The sequence below is a fragment of the Triticum urartu genome, chromosome 2A, assembly GCF_056163025.1.
Source record: "Triticum urartu cultivar PI428250 chromosome 2A, HENAU_Tu73, whole genome shotgun sequence".
Lineage (NCBI taxonomy): Eukaryota > Viridiplantae > Streptophyta > Magnoliopsida > Poales > Poaceae > Triticum > Triticum urartu.
The window spans coordinates 174,049,985-174,066,724 of record NC_141874.1 but is presented as its reverse complement, the minus strand read 5'-3'; positions in this window follow the sequence as shown (position 1 = coordinate 174,066,724).

Sequence of the window (16,740 nt, the reverse complement as noted above, 5' to 3'; positions counted from 1 at the left end):
CTTTATAGAGCCTGTCTTCACTACTAATGTAAGTTTGTCCTCCTCCAGCCTTCGAACTTCGTTGTTTATATTTGTATAGCTATGAGGGCAAATGCTATTTATTTTTGTCGTCTGCATCAAATTGCTTGTTCAAAGTTTATAAAGTAGAAGTACATAAACATAAGTTTGTCCTTCTCAATTTCAGTCTTTAGTTGTACAATCTAGTTCCTTATTCATACCATGTAAATTAAACTAAACATAGCAAGTTATCTTCTTTAGCACTATGTGTATGCTTGTGTTCTTGATCTGTAATCCAGTGGTGTGGTGAGACTACCAATGATAGCACAATGTCATATCCTGCTATGTCTCAACTATGAACAATGTCATATTATATTAATGTTATTTAAATCGTGTCTCTTTATTTACCAGTCTGAAATGGTATAAATTGACAGTGCACTCACCATTCATGCTTATACGTTGTTTAGAACTACATCTATGCTTGTGTTCTTGATCTGTAATCCAGTGGGCTGGTGAAGCTGGCCGCTCCTGCACAATGCCATTTCCTGCCGTCTTAACTATGAACAATGCCTATTATGTTAATGCTATTTTAAACCGTGTCTCTTTATTTTTGACAAAGAAATGAGATGAATTGATAGTGTTGATGCTTATACATGCAAAACCTATTATCTACCTACTTGTTTCTCTTTCAGGGTGACAACACTGTTGCTAGGAAGAACTGTCACAATGATAGTGAGACGAACCCATTGTTTGTCCATCTAACACATATTCCAAAGGAGAAGGCAACACATATTGAGGGTAGGGATGCAACCATGAAGTAACATCTTGATGTAGTGTCAAACTTACTCAGTGACACAAGCTCGATGAAGTCGCCGACTGAATCTGTTCGACTTTTTCAGTCTAAAATTCAAGCAGAAATACATACTTCTGCTCAAATACGACTGGAACTCCAATTTATATGCAAGATTAACCATGAGTACAGGACGTTTATTGATGCTATGCAGCTTAAGTTGGTGGATATGAGTGCCAAAGAAGCGCAGTCTCATCAGGTTGCTAAGTTGCTTGCGCTGCAGCTCCTCGGTCGGGCTAACCTTTCTTGAACTGTGTTGAAGTGCTGTCGGTTCTGTCTATTATTTTGTCCGCCTGTTAACTTCCACTGGTGGTGACATGCCCGGTTTATGTAATCTGATGTCTGGTTGCCCTTTGTTATCACTGGCGGCGAACTTTGATGCTGAGGGGATGTAATATGTTGTAATTTCTTTGTTGTACAGTACAGGTTTATTCTTGGTCGGTATACTGTAATTTAGGCTGGAAGGTACAGTGAATCTCAGTGTTGTCGGTCTCCAGGCCGGCCCATTACTCATATGTGCCAAAACATGGGCCTATAATAATCTTGGGCCATTAGCAGGTCTAAACCTATAGTTGTTTTCCGCCTTTAACAGGCCGAGTAAAGTTCTGTCCAGCTGGGCTAGAGAATACCATGGGCTTTTAACAGGCTAAAACCTAGATTGGGCTAGCGTTGAGCCGAAAAATTCATGGGCCAATATAGGCCGAAACTGCCTAAGGCTCATGTTGGGCCCAAATAGGACGAGCAGTTAACATGCCAAAATATATCTCGGGCCTGTTTGGCCCAATAAAATTATGGGCTTTAAGCAGGACGATATATACATGGGCCATAGGCCTAAAAGTGTCATGGGCCATTATCAGATGGGCTGTAAGCAGGCCGGATTCAACGCGGGCTGTAATTAGGCCCAACTTTTACACGGGCCATTAACAGGCCGATAGGCCAGTTGGGCTGATATTTATCCATGAAGTCTACGGGCCGTTAAGAGGCCTAAAGTTACTTCGGACAAGAAATAGCCCAGTTTCTGCATGGGCCGTTAAATGGCCTAAAGTTAAACCGGGCCGACAATGTCCCAGATGCACCATGGGCTGCTAACAGGACGAAACTATTATCGGGCCGAACTAGTAAACGGGCATTTAACAGGCTGAAATATAAACATGTCTTAGTATGGGCCCAAAAGAACAGTGGCCTGTTAACGGGCCTGATCCGATATGGGCCGTAATTTGGCCCAAAACACAGCAGGCTGCGAACGTGCCTGATCCGATATGGGCCGTAATTTGGCCCAAAACACGGCAGGCGGTGAACGGGCTTGATCTGGTATGGGCCTCAATTTGGCCCAAAACATGGCAGGCTGTTAATGGGCCAGCCCACTAGTGTCTGAAAAAACATTGTGGGCCTTTAGCTGGGCCGGCTTTTCACTGGAATGGGCCTCTGTTGGGCCGTGCCATGTGTCGATGTATCGTAGGCGCCTCCTGTCCAATGAGTGCATGACATCTGTCCGAATGTTAAACCCACGTGACGACACGTGTTTATTCCGGCCAATGAGAATTTTACACGTGGAAAATTCCCATTGTTCCGGACTGTTAATGGGTTATCGGATCTAAAACCGGACCCGATAGCTTAACGGCGTCCCATTACGGTGGATGCCACATGTTGGTCACCCTTGATGAAAGCACTTCTATGACGCACAGTTTATTGTCATGGAAGTGGACACTCCCGTGATGATAATTTTGGTAATGTCATGGAACACTTCTACGACAGCACATGTATGACTATCTTAATTCTGTTATAAATTTGTCATGGATATACATATATGACAAAAAACGTGACCAACTGTGACAAACACGTATCATCACGGAAGTGTATTTTTTTGTAGTGATCCAAGAAAAAATTGAAGACAAAGTCTTCAAAGAAAGAGCGTGTTGCGGCCTCTGAGCCCCTTGTTGTTGAGCCCATTTTTATTCCCCGTCCAGCCTCCACCAACCAAGAACGTCGCCTTGTGATCCACGAGCCTGCTTCCACAGAGGCTCCTGAAGATGAAGAAGTTCCAGCTGTTGACCCCATCACAACTGAAGACATTGGTTATGATGACAATGTTGAAGATGATGCAGTCCTTCCTCAACTCGAGCACCAATCGGTTTCATCGCCTGTTCTTATGAACAATGAACTTATCAACATTGGTCTTCCATTAACGCCAATTGCTTAGGATGATTCATGGGCCGAGCGCCCTCAGCAAGACACCCCAGTACATGATGAGACACCCAGAACTCCACCACCTCAAGTCACCACTCCGGTGCTTGACGACGATAACTACATGGTATAGACCACTCCATCACCACAGGCTTCGCCGGCTTTCCGCAGGATTCGCAAAGGCCCCAGGCCACAGGTCACCATGTCGAGCATTCCAGAAGGGGAAGTGCACCGAAGCTCAGTAGCACATGAAGTGTTTCCTGAAGCAACCTCTATCGCAAATGTCTCCGAGTATCAAGCTAAGGCTGCTGAAGACATGTCGGCTGCATCAGCCGATGAAGATCAAGGAGAAAGGGAAGAAGAAAGAGTTGCCACACCCCCTGGTGTTGATCCAGTCATTCTCGAGGAGAATGTTACTGTGCCCAGCCCTCCTGTTATTGAACAAACGGAGGTTGAAAACATTGGGGATGTCACAAACAACAATGCTGAAGCCAATGACACTGTCATGGCTGAAGACAATGTGGTGCCTGAAGCTCACGAGGAGCCCGAAGTGAATGTGGAAGCTGAAGCCAATGTTCCTCCAAGGCCTCACACCATTGAATAGGCCTATGATCATGGTCAGCTTGTCACAGTTAGATGGCCTGTCATGGTTCCACCCTCTGCTCCCAGACCGCAATATGACTATCATGTGGAGTAGAGTGATGTCTACTACATAACCTTCTTCTTGTAGACGTTGTTGGGCCTCGAAGTGCAGAGGTTTGTAGGGCAGTAGCAAATTTCCCTCAAGTGGATGACATAAGGTTTATCAATCCGTGGGAGGCGTAGGATGAAGATGGTCTCTCTCAAACAACCCTGCAACCAAATAACCAAGAGTCTCTTATGTCCCCAACACACCCAATACAATGGTAAATTGTATAGGTGCACTAGTTCGGCGAAGAGATGCTGATACAAGTGCAATATGGATGGTAGATATAGATTTTTGTAATCTGAAAAGTATAAAAAAAAGCAAGGTAACTAATGATAAAAGTGAGCACAAACGGTATTGCAATGTGTTGAAACAAGGCCTAGGGTTCATACTTTCACTAGTTCAAGTTCTCTCAACAATAATAACATAATTGGATCATATAACTATCCCTCAACATGCAACAAAGAGTCACTCCAAAGTCACTAATAGAGGAGAACAAACGAAGAGATTATGGTAGGGTACGAAACCACCTCAAAGTTATTCTTTCCAATCAATCCGTTGGGCTATTCCTATAAGTGTTACAAACAACCCTAGAGTTCGTAGTAGAATAACACCTTAAGACGCAAATCAACCAAAACCCTAATGTCACCTAGATACTCCAATGTCACCTCAAGTATCCGTGGGTATGATAATACCATATGCATCACACAATCTCAGATTCATCTATTTAACCAACACAAATAACTTCAAAGAGTGCCCCAAAGTTTCTACCGGAGAGTCGAGACGAAAACGTGTGCCAACCCCTATGCATAAGTTCATGAGGTCACGGAACTCGCAAGTTGATCACCAAAACATATATCAAGTGGATCAAATGATATCCCATTATCACCACAGATAAGCACGTGCAAGACATACATCAAGTGTTCTCAAATCCTTAAAGACTCAATCCGATGAGACAACTTCAAAGGGAAAACTCAATTAATCACAAGAGAGTAGAGGGGGAGAAACATCATAAGGTCCAAATATAATAGCAAAGCTCGCGATACATCAAGATCGTGCCGACTCAAGAACACAAGAGAGAGAGGGAGAGATCAAACACATAGCTACTAGTACATACCCTCAGCCCCGAGGGTGGACTACTCCCTCCTCGTCATGCAGAGCGCTGGGATGATGAAGATGGCCATCGGAGAGGGATTCCCCCCTCTGGCAGGGTGCCAGAACGGGTCTGGATTGGTTTTCGGTGGCTACGGAGGCATCTGGCGGCGGAACTCCCGATCTATTATGTTCGCCGATGTTTTTAGGGTATATTGATATATATATATAGGCGAAAGAAGTCGGTCAGGGGAGCCACGAGGGGCCCACGAGGGTGGGGGGCATGCCCAGGGGGGCAGGCGCGCCTCCCTACCTCGTGGCCACCTTGAAGCCTCCTTGAGTTCAACTCCAAGTCTCCTGGATCACGTTCGTTCCAAAAATCAGGCTCCCGAAGGTTTCATTCCGTTTGGACTCCGTTTGATATTCCTTTTCTGCGAAACACTAAAACAAGGGAAAAACATAAACTAGCACTGTCAATGGGCTCTGGGTTAATAGGTTATTCCCAAAAATAATATAAAAGTGTTTAATAAAGCCCATAAACATCAAAAACAGATAATATAATAGCATGGATCAATCAAAAATTATAGATACGTTGGAGACGTATCACAGAGATCACAAGTTCAGAAGCCCAAGCCATGGCTGCCATGGCTTCCAGGTGCTGCCACTACAATGGGTTCTTTCAACGTGCATAGCTTCAGAGCCCACAACACCTTCTTTGACAGTGCCAAGAATCCATACTCGAAGCAAAGATCTCTTCCGATCGCTTCTGGAGTCATCAGCAGCACAGCTATTACTCCTGCATTCTATATAATCAAGATCGGATCTTTCCACACATGCGTCTTGACTGTGAAGCTATTGCTGGTCTGCCCTATCTTGAAGAAGCACTTGACTACTTTAGCGATGCTGGTCTTCTACCTTCTGTGATAGAAAAAGAGCACTGGAATGAAGAGCTTCTGCTGCAGTTCTATGCTACACTTCATATTCATCGCTACAACAGAGATCCGAATACATGGATTCTTGAGTGGATGTCAGGTGATGTGTATCATGAAGCCAAAGCTCATGACATCATCGAGCTTACTTCCCTGCCCACTCCAAGCGAGTTCTACGAGCCTGGTTGTCGGCGTCATCGCGATGAACTATAGAGTATCTTCCAGAGGCCCGAGCCAAATATGAGTAAGATGCTTAGTATGATGAAGCCATTGCCTCCGGATGCTGAATACCCCAAAGAGTTCTTCATAAAGGACCTTGAGTACTTGCCCCGCACTGTTTATCATATTCTGAGGCATACTCTCTGGCCAATCAAGGGACACTCTTCTGAAGCCAAACTAGAAGGAGCCATGAAGACTTTGGTATTCTATATCATCCATGGCATCTGATTCAATACCCAGGACTTCTTCATCAAACAACTTGCTACATCAGGGATTGATCTGTTTGGCCTCAAGTTTTATGCTCCATGGGTGATGCGCCTGATCAAGCTCCATTCTACTATTGACTATTAGCCCTCAGCGCGCAACCATCTTGTCATTCTGCCTGAGGTTGATTTGTCCATTGAAGACATCTACCCTGAGCCTACCAAGCAGCCTATACATCTTCAGAATGTTGAACACCATAGCTTCTTTGCAACCAATGGAGGGAATTCTTGTTCCCAATGTTGCAACTCTTACTTATCCTCTTGCTGGGAATATGAGAGTGCCACATCGTGCCAACGCTGAAGCCACATCAAGTACGGCTTCCCAAAGGCCTCAAAAGCGTTCCCATGTCCTCAATGACCGAGAGCTTCTTGTGGCCCTGCACCAGAAACAGGATAAGCATCATGACTAGCTAAAGCATTAGATGCAGAGTATCTTGGTGGATGTCAATCTCATTCGAAACTTGGCCACCGAGAAATCGTTCATTGCCCATGAAGCCTGTCGGCGGTCCTAGAAGAGTCTCACACTACTATGTCATGAAGACGATCTTCGCGAAGATGGCTTCGTTGAGGGCTTCAAGTTTGATTCCAGGCCTCCATGAAATCCAAGCTGGCACCGCACTCCCTCAATTGAAGATTCTGAGCATTCATCTTTGGTTGCAACTGTTGTTGCGACAGTCATCAATGAAGAAGACAACGCCACTTCACCGACCATGACTACACTACATCTTGACACTGCATCACGCCCATCTGCACCACCGAACTCCAACATCGACCTTGCTCCTTCATCTACTCCTGATGGGAACAAGTAGATACTCTATGTCTTCAAACCTTTTTGGTCCTTACTGACAAAAGGGGGAGAAGCTTACGAGTTGATAGTCTTCAAGCGGGTCCTTATGGGTGGTTGCTTTATTTTTCTAAGTCTTTACAACTCTCATTTTTTAAACATTTGGTTCTTTGAGTTGTAACACTTAAACTCGATGGTCGTCTGCTACTTGTTTTGCTACCTTGTGATGCGATGATAACTTCCGCATGAAGCCATTCCGCAGACGTCCATTTTTCATTATGCATGTCATTATCTTCGTTATATCTTTATATGCATGATGAATTGTCTTCATAAGTCGAAGAGGATCTCCGCAAAGTAAAACCTGCCATGTGCATTTGCATTCAAAAGAAAACTACTTATATGCACATCTTCAGGGGGAGCCTTTTGCTACTTATGAAGACAATGCCTTAATCCTTAACTTTCACATACTTTTATCCTCGTTGAAAACTTCAACCTGTTTGTAATCAATCACCAAAAAGGGGGAGATTGTAAGTGCATCTAGTGCCACCCCTAGTTGCTTTTGGAGTATTGACGACAAACTTGGTTGAGGGACTAATGTGTTTGTGAGAATTGCAGGATAACACAGGTAGTAGTCCCATATTGATTCGGTTTACCTGCCAGAGATGACCCATAAAAATGTGCGAAGACATTGAAGACAATGGTGGTCTATGAAGATATTCACAGTGAAGATTATGACATGAGAAGACCTTCAAATGAAGACTATGGAGTGCGAAGACATAGTTGTTTGATAGTTTCCTTTTCTTCTTTGTTGAGTCATAGGAACCACCATACTATTAAGTGGATTCCAAGTGAACAAAGTCAGAGTGACTGATGTGATGCTCAACCAAATCCTATGTCTTCGAGCAAAGACAATTAGAGCAAATCTTATCCAGAGCTGGATGAGTCAGCTTTACTTGTAGCCCAAGTCAAGCTGTCTCGTTTGTTTGAAATCTTACCGATGGACACATGTTAGTTCCTTAGTGACCCAGGGTCATTTTGGACAAATCAGGTCGGGTTGCCTCCTCACTATAAATAGCCCACCCCTACACCCTAAATTGGTGGTTGCTCAGAGTTAGTGCACGACTTTTGTCATTTGAGAGCAACCCACCTCCGAAGCATTTGAGAGAGAGATCCTTGCAAGGACAAAGCCCTAAACACCTAGAGCCAAAGAGTGTTAGGCATAACTGAAGTCTTTCCATCCGCGTGATCTGAACACTTGTTACACTTGAGGACTGTGAATCCTCCATCCGGTTAGGCGTCGTGTTCTGAGCATCCAAGAGTCATCATGGATCGCCGCTGAATGAAGTCTGTGAAGGTTTGGAAGTCTACCTTGAATACTTACCAGAGTGATTGGGCGAGGACTGTGTGTCCTTAGCTCAAGGGGAATAAGGTGAAGACGCGGTCTTCTGAGTTGAATCTCAGCCTCCCTAACCAGATGCACGGTTGTCACAGCAACTGGAACTGGTCTACCAAATCCTTGTCTTCACCAAGCTACTAGTTCTATCCTTCACTTCCCTTTACTTTAAAGTTTGTCTTCGTGAAGTCATTGCTTGCCTGTATGATCTGATTGAATTCATTGAGTGAAGAATGTTTACAGTTTGGCTTTATACTATCTTCCATCCTGATCCATACTGCCTAGCTGCTGATGGTCTTCATGCTTTCACTTCATTTCTTACTTGGCTATGGCTTGCCTAGTGTAGTCTACCTTCCACTGCACATCAATAGGATCATTTCTACTGTTTGTCTTCAAAGCCCGCATGTTTTGAAGACTTTCATAAAATTCACCTATTCACCCCCCTCTAGTCGATAACTATCACTTTCAGTAGAGTAGTGAGTAGGGCCAAATAAGTCCATGTGAAGTAGCTCAAAGGGACGTGTCGTCGTCATGATTGTCTTCGAGGGATGCTTGTCCCTAGCCATCTTTCTAGCTTTGCAGGCACCGCACAAATGATCCTTACTGAACTTGACGCCCTCGATGCCTATGACATGCTTCATCTTCGCGAGAGTGTATAGGTTCCTCATTCTAGCATGTCCTAGCCTGTGATGCCAGAGCCAGCACTCTGAAGCTTTCCCTAGAAGACATATGGCTAGGTGTGGTCCTATGGAAAAAATCTACCATATACATATCGTCCTTTCAATATCCTTCGAAGACTAGAGATTTTTCAGATTCCATAAGCACAAGGCCACGATATTTTCCAAATATCACAATCATGTTCAGGTCACAAAGCATTGAGACAGACATTAAGTTGAAACCAAGGGATTCAACAAGCTTGACTCTCTCCATGTGTTGATCCCTTGAGATTGCAACTCTACCTAGGCCCAATACTTTGCTTTTACCAGTGTCAGCAAATGTGATGTGACTCTTGTCATATGGACATAGGGTTGAATCCATAAGAAGACTTCGATCACCAGTCATGTGGTTAGTGCATCCATTATCTATGATCCACTCTGAAGCCTTCGGTGTCGTACCCTACAGTGCAGTTGGGGGATAGGCTTCACCAAGAGAAGTGTGAAGAATAAACATTTGACAAACAAGCATATTATGAAAGTTCAGATCCTGGTTAGGGTAGATAGGATGTTTATCAATAAATCCCGGGAAAAAATACATAGTAAGACCATTTTGGCATTTTATCTTGTGTCCCGCAAGATGTTTTAGGTCCCCAGCATAATCATCAGACGCTTTTGATTTTTGGCTGGAGACCATTCCCTGCAAAAGAGAGTTAATTGTTCTTCACCACCCACATCTTAAGGGGTGGCTTAGAAGCAATGAGTCTAAGTGCAGCATCTAAGAATTTAGGCTTTGGAGCCCTAGCAAATAGCCTTGCAGGAGGTGAATAATACACATAAGAATAAGCATAATAGTTCTTGGGCTTATGAAGATAGTGGTTTGATGAAACACACTCATATTCATATGTCTGAGTTTGGTTTCCCTGCAAAATATTGGCGTTAGGGTGACTCTGATGAGTCCACTTTCTGTATGAAGCCTTTGGACCATATGAAGCCTTTGGTCTGGGGTTTGTCTTCTTCCTAGGTGGGGTCATGATGACATTCACAGGAAGCTTCTCAAGACAACTTTTGGGAACCCAGATCTTCTTCAGAGGTGGCCCATTCCTGTAGTTTTTTTTTGATTGGGGACTGTAGGGAAAAACCCCCACAGCATATCAAAACTTTATTAAAAGGCAAGACAAGTACAAGTACAAGGGGGATTACAAGGGGTAATCAAGCTAATCTAAATAAAGAAGGGAAAACAACAAACAGGCTCAAGGTGGAAGAAAAGAGATCCATTTAAGGAGATCATCCTTATAAGCAAGCTTAATCCTATATTGCATTAGAGCAATATCATGAAGAAAAGTTGTTATCCATTTATTAAAACCAGCTCTCTCATGCCTAATGACCTTAGCATTTCTGACAATCCATATATTCCAGCAAGCTATAAAGACCACTTCAGTGAAGAAAGGTTTCCTAAAACTCCTGTTTGCATTGATGACCAGCTCCTTCATCGAGTCACCTGATGACCAATCAATTTGCAAATAGTTCCAAACCCTGACACTAAAATTGCAATTGAAGAACAGATGATCTCTTGTTTCCCTCGTCTGCAAAGGGCAGAGAACACAGTTTACTCCATCCTCCAAATGCCAATGCCTCCGTTTCACCATATCTTTGGTATTCAGCCTATCCATAATGAGCATCCAAGCAAAAACCTTTATTTTCATAGTGCAAGAGGGCTTCCAGATCCAAGCTGTCAGGGGGTTGAAAGATTGTGACACAAACACATGGGAGTAAAAAAGCTTCGGAGAGTATCCCTTGGCAGTGCCATTCCAAAGCCAAATATCTTTGGACCCAGTGACTCTATCATGGCTTTCCAACAGAGATTGAAGAATAATCAGCTCATCAAAGGCCTGGCTAGACAAAGGAAGATGGAAGTGGTGATACATGTCCTGAGAGTCCAGGAAATCCTTAACAGAAATCTAAGGATCTTTAACATATGAAAAGAGCCTAGGAAATCTGAATTGAAGCTTAGAGTCCTGATCATCAAGCTTCCAAGTGTCTGACCACATGAGTGCAGTGTCTCCTTCATTTATCTGAACCCAAGCACAGTCCCTAAAGTTTTGCAAGACCTTGCATATATCCTTCCACCAGAAGGAGCCACAATCAGAAGTTCCTTGGGGTACTCTGCCATGATAGTAAGAGTCCCAAATTAAGGACACCCAAGGTATATCCTTTTTATTGAGGAAGTTATTGGCATGTTTGAGCAGTAGCGCCACATTCTGAACACCCAGGTTGAGAATACCAAGGCCTCCCTTGTTTTTTGGCCTGCAAATAAGGTCCCAAGCAGCCAGAGAAGGAGCAGGTTCACCCCTATTTTTCCTCCAGAGGCATTGTCTCTGAATTCTCTCCAATTGCTTTAGAATGCCAGCAGGGACAGCCAAACTACAAAGAAAGAAGATAGGCATAGAAGACAATGCAGAGTTCAGAAACTGTAATCTCTCCCCCTGATTTAAAAAAGAGGAGCTAGCTGTCATTCTTCTCTCCATGCAGTCCACCAGAGGCATGAAGTCCACCATTTTAGGCCTAGTAGTACCTACTGGCAGTCCAAGGTATGTGAAAGGCATTTTCCCAATTTGACATCCAAAAGCAGCAGCTAAATCTGTCATGACAGCAGTGTCCACATTGATGGGAATGATAAAGGATTTATGATAATTCACATCAAGCCTAGTAGACACAGAGAAGACCTTCAACATGTCCTTCAAAGCAATTAACTGTACCTTGTCAGCCGGCAAGATAATCAAGGTATCATCAGCATACTGAATCACAGGATAGTCCCGGTCATGACAAGGTATTGGGAGATGAAGTATGCCCCTTCTGAACATGTCATTAATTACAGTCTGCAATAGGTCAGCTGCTAAGACAAAGAGCAGGGGAGAGACTGGATCTCCCTGCCTAACACCCTTTTTGCATATGAATTTCCTACCAGGAACACCATTCAGCAGAACAGATGAGGTACCTATAGACAAAAGCTGTTTCATCCAAATAATCCACTTTTCATTGAAACCCTTATATCTCAAGATTTGGACAATTGCCTCATGCTCAAGAGAATCAAAGGCCTTCTCAAAATCCAATTTAAGTATGACAATTGGCCTCTTGGACTGATGACACTAGTGTAAATACTAAAAAGTCCATCCAATACAGTCCTGAATAGTTCTGCTTTTTATAAACCCATACTGGTTCTTGTGGATACACTGCGTTATTACCTCTTGGAACCTATTGGCTGCCATTTTGGAAAGGAACTTAAGACCCATTCCTGTTAAAGAAATAGGTCTGAAGTCCCCCACCTCCTTAGGTGAATGTTTCTTAGGCACCAAAGTGATATATGAATCATTGATGTTCTCTAGATGAGCAGTACCATCATAAAAAGCCTGTGCCAGTTCATAAAAATCTGGAGAGATAATGTGCCAGCACCTTTTGAAGAAAAGACCATTAAAACCATCTGGACCTGGGGCTTTATCAACTGGGATATGTTTGACAATCGTGTCCATTTCGTCTTTCTCAAAAGGCTTAGTGAGAACATCCAAACCCTCCACTGGAACAATTAAAGAGGAGAGATCAAAGCCCATGTGGATACCCCTTGAAGAGCCCATTCTATTTTTAAAACAATTCCATATAATACCCTCCATTTGAGAGTGGTCAGATACCACAGTGCCATCAGGTAGTTTTAAGCTAGCAATAGAATTCCTTCTATGCCTCTCAGTAGCCATAGCATGAAAGAACTTAGTGTTTTCTCCACCCACTTTTATATATCTAATAGTACATCTCTTTTTCCAATAAAGCCATTGAAGGTGAAGCAACTTTTCCACATGATTCTTAACCACTCTTCGAAAATTAGATTCATGCCTGTACAATGGTCTGAGCTCCTCAAGTTCATCTAGTAACAGAATAACCTTATTACATTTACAGACAAGCATCTTCAGTTTGGAGATGTTCATCTGCCATCTTTTGAGACACATTCGCAGGGATTTGAACTTGTCAGCTATTCTAGCTGTGATATGTCCCTTTCTAGAAGTTCTTTGCCATGAAGAGTCAACACAGTCCATAAAACCCTTGAGCTCTAACCAATAGTTCTCAAATCTAAAAATGTTAGACTTGGGAATAGAAGTTTTGATTGAAACCACACATGGCACATGGTCAGATGCAGTTTTTGCGAGGGGCGTCACCTTAGTCATGGGATAGTCAGATATCCAATCAACAGAAGTGAAAAACCAATCTAGCTGCTCAAGGAGGGGATTATCCTGCATATTAGACCAAGTGTATGATCTGCCTTTGATGGGCAATTCCAAAAGGCCCAAGTGCCCTATAATCTCATTGAAGATAAACATGTCATTCAGGTCCCCTTCAGGGAAATTTCTGTTATCCAGCGAGCGCAGAAAATTGAAATCCCCCAGGAGCAGCCAATTTTCATCCACTGGAATATTCAGGTGGTATAACCAAGTAACAAAATTATCCCTAGCTTCCCCCTGACAAGGACCATAAACAACAACAAGAGTCCACCTCTCATTATTTTGTCTGGAACAAACTCAATCACTACTGCAAATTGCTGGATTTCCAATAAGGTCCCCTCAAAAACAGAGGAGTTCCAAACAACTATGATTCCACCAGAGGCCCCCAAAGAAGGAGCAAAAGCAAAACTGTCAAATCTTTTAGGACAAAAACTTTTAACTGATCTGGAGTCAAAAGAAGCACATTTAGTTTCCTGCAAACATGCAATTGCACAGTGACTCTCATTGATCTTTTGCCTGATAGCTCTTTGCCTAGTTTCAGAGTTTAAACCCCTGACATTCCAGCACAGGACATTCCAGCTTTTACATTGAGAATTCATAGATAAAGATCATAAACAGGTCCCCAAACCACACAGCACACAATGCCATATGTCCAAAAGCCACATTAAGGTCTGAACCAACATTATTACATATCCAAAGTTCAGAAAGTAAAGACACTTGAACATTCCTGTAGTTAGTACCAATATACCTGGCAAACACTTGAACATTCTGATTCTTAAACAGTTTATAGTTTGCATCAAAGGATTCAACAATGATTATCGGGTTAGCACAAGTGAAGCCAAATAAGGTTGATGGATCCACTAAAGGTCCCTTTGCAGCAACCCATGTGGTTGTGGGGTAGTGCTCAGGCTTCTAGAATGAACCATCAACGTTCATTTTCCTCTTGACCCCAACACCCTCTTTCCTAGGGTTTTGGTTCAGAATCTGTTTCTTGATGACATCACAAAGAGTCTGATGCCCTTTGAGGCTTTTGTACATCCCTGTTTCAAGCAATGTCTTCAACCTAGCATTCTCATCAGCAATAGTACCGGTATCCTCAGAAGAGGGGTTAGTTTCCACATCAGCAATTGAAGATATAGCAACAGTAGTAGCAGTAGAACATTAAGCAACAAAGACAACATTATCACGCTCAGCACATTTCAAACATGGTGGCTCAAAGTCTTCCTGAGCGGTACTGATCTGTTGAGCGTGAAGTGACTCATTCTCTTTTTGAAGATCTTCATGAGACACTCTCAGGTTCTCAAGTTCTTGCTCCCTTCGAAGATAATCATAGGAAAGCTTCTCATGAGTAGTTGAGAGTGTTTCATGACGACATTCAAGTTTCATACTTAACATGAAGATTTTTAATGTCTTCAATTAAGGACTAAGTTTGAGTCATTTCTGCGTCCAACATGTCATCGCTTTTGTCTAGAAACTTTTGAATGTGTTCCATAGCATTTTGTTGTTCTATGGCAATTTTAGTAAGTGTTTTGTAGCTAGGTTTAGATTCACATTTAGAGTCATCTTCACTGGATGTTTGAAAGTAAGCATCATGTGAGTTTACCTTGGCACCATGTGCCATGAAGCAGTAGGTAGGAGCAGATTCATCCTCATCATCAGCATCAGCGTTGGCGACAATATCATTATCTTCAGTGCTGAAGATGGACTTGGCGACATTGGCTGATGCTAGAGCCAGGCTTGCCATGCCTGAATCTGACTCCTCCTCCGAATCCACCTCCGCCTCCTCAGAAGCGGACTCCTCCTCTAAATCCATTTCCTTGCCAGCAAACGCACGAGCCTTGCTTGATGAGCTCTTCTTGTATGATGAAGGCTTTTGTCGGGGATATACCCCATGGCGTAAACCGGACAGAAGTATAACCCGGCCGGACTAGGTGTTTCATTGGTAAACCACCAGAGGATTGGCGGTTTACGTGTCTGGCGGTTTACGTGTCTGGCGGTTCACTGGTATGACGATTCACGAGCCTGAAGATTCATTGGTGACCCGGCACGTATTCCAGATGGATGACAAGGCCCAAGGCCCAGTAGGCCGGTTTAGGTTAATGGTGGGCCGGTTTAAGAGGAAAGGCATGAGGAACATTTATCTTACAAGGAGTTAAGACCTGGACTTGTATCCGGTTTGTATTAAGATAGACTAGTCCTAATCCTAATAGGACTCTACATGTAACCCGCCCCTTCAACATATATAAGGAGGGGCAGGGCACCCCAAGAGGGAGAAGATTCACAAGTTCCACGAGTTGGACAAGTTAGGTTTAGACAATAGCTCTCAAGGTAGAGCACTCTTGTAATCGTGATCATCATCATCATCATCATCAATATCAATGAAGCAGGACGTAGGCTTTTACCTCCACTGTGAGGGGCCGAACCTGGGTAAAACATCGCGTCTCTCATCCCGCTCAACCCCTCTCAAGCTACCACATAGATGCGTTGGCCTCGCGACTAAGTCTTGACACTAAGGACATCTGCCGTGACAATTCCACGACAGTTGGTGCCCACCATGGGGCCTGCGCACGGTGGTGTTGAGTTCTTGGAGGGATCACTTGTAGGGTTTCGAGAAATTCGCAAAATTTCCGAATGAAGAAGAACCGGTTTGGAAGGAGCTGGATCAGCTTCAAGTCATTAATCCAGTCATAGGAAAGCTATGTGTGAAGCTACGTGTGAAGAAAATTGCAGCTACAAGCAACGGGTCCGCTTTTGACTTCTGATGGGTTTGGTGATCCGAAACTTCACACAAGATTATCCGTCCATAGTTTCTACAGGTTTGACCGAGTCTAGGAAGAGGATTGGTCCAAGCAACTACGAACCGGAGAAGGACGGGGACTTGAATGAATCGCAACCGTGGTCTCTCCCTCCGTGGGCAGCCGTGACTACGCCCCGAGCCGCCCGGTTTGCCTCAGCTGTCTACCCGCCGACTGATCTAAGATGTAGCCTCACTGGCGGAGCTTTCGATTCCTAGGCGTACAAGTGTAACATCACGCGTATACCTGACCGGCTGGCTGATGCTGCTCCTCCACTTATGATCCACTTCCATCAAACAAAAATTTGCTGGCGTGAAGACAACAACGACTTATTATCATAAGGTGACCGCGGAGAGCCGCCTCATCCCTGTAGTGAGTCGCCACGCCTGGGGTTACGACTGCAACCTCGCCACTGCCCCGAGCCACCCTATGGAGCCACGTGGTGTCTCGCGTCTCCGCCGCCGTTTTCACCCTTGCAGAGAGCCGCCCTGCGCCGACCGACCTTGAGCCGCTACTCAAAACCGCTGCGGCCGTAACAATCAGTCAATTACCTCATGATTAAAGTATGATCCGATCCCCGCTCGCTGTCACTGGAGGTCGCGTCTATGTCCACACTATATCAAATGGC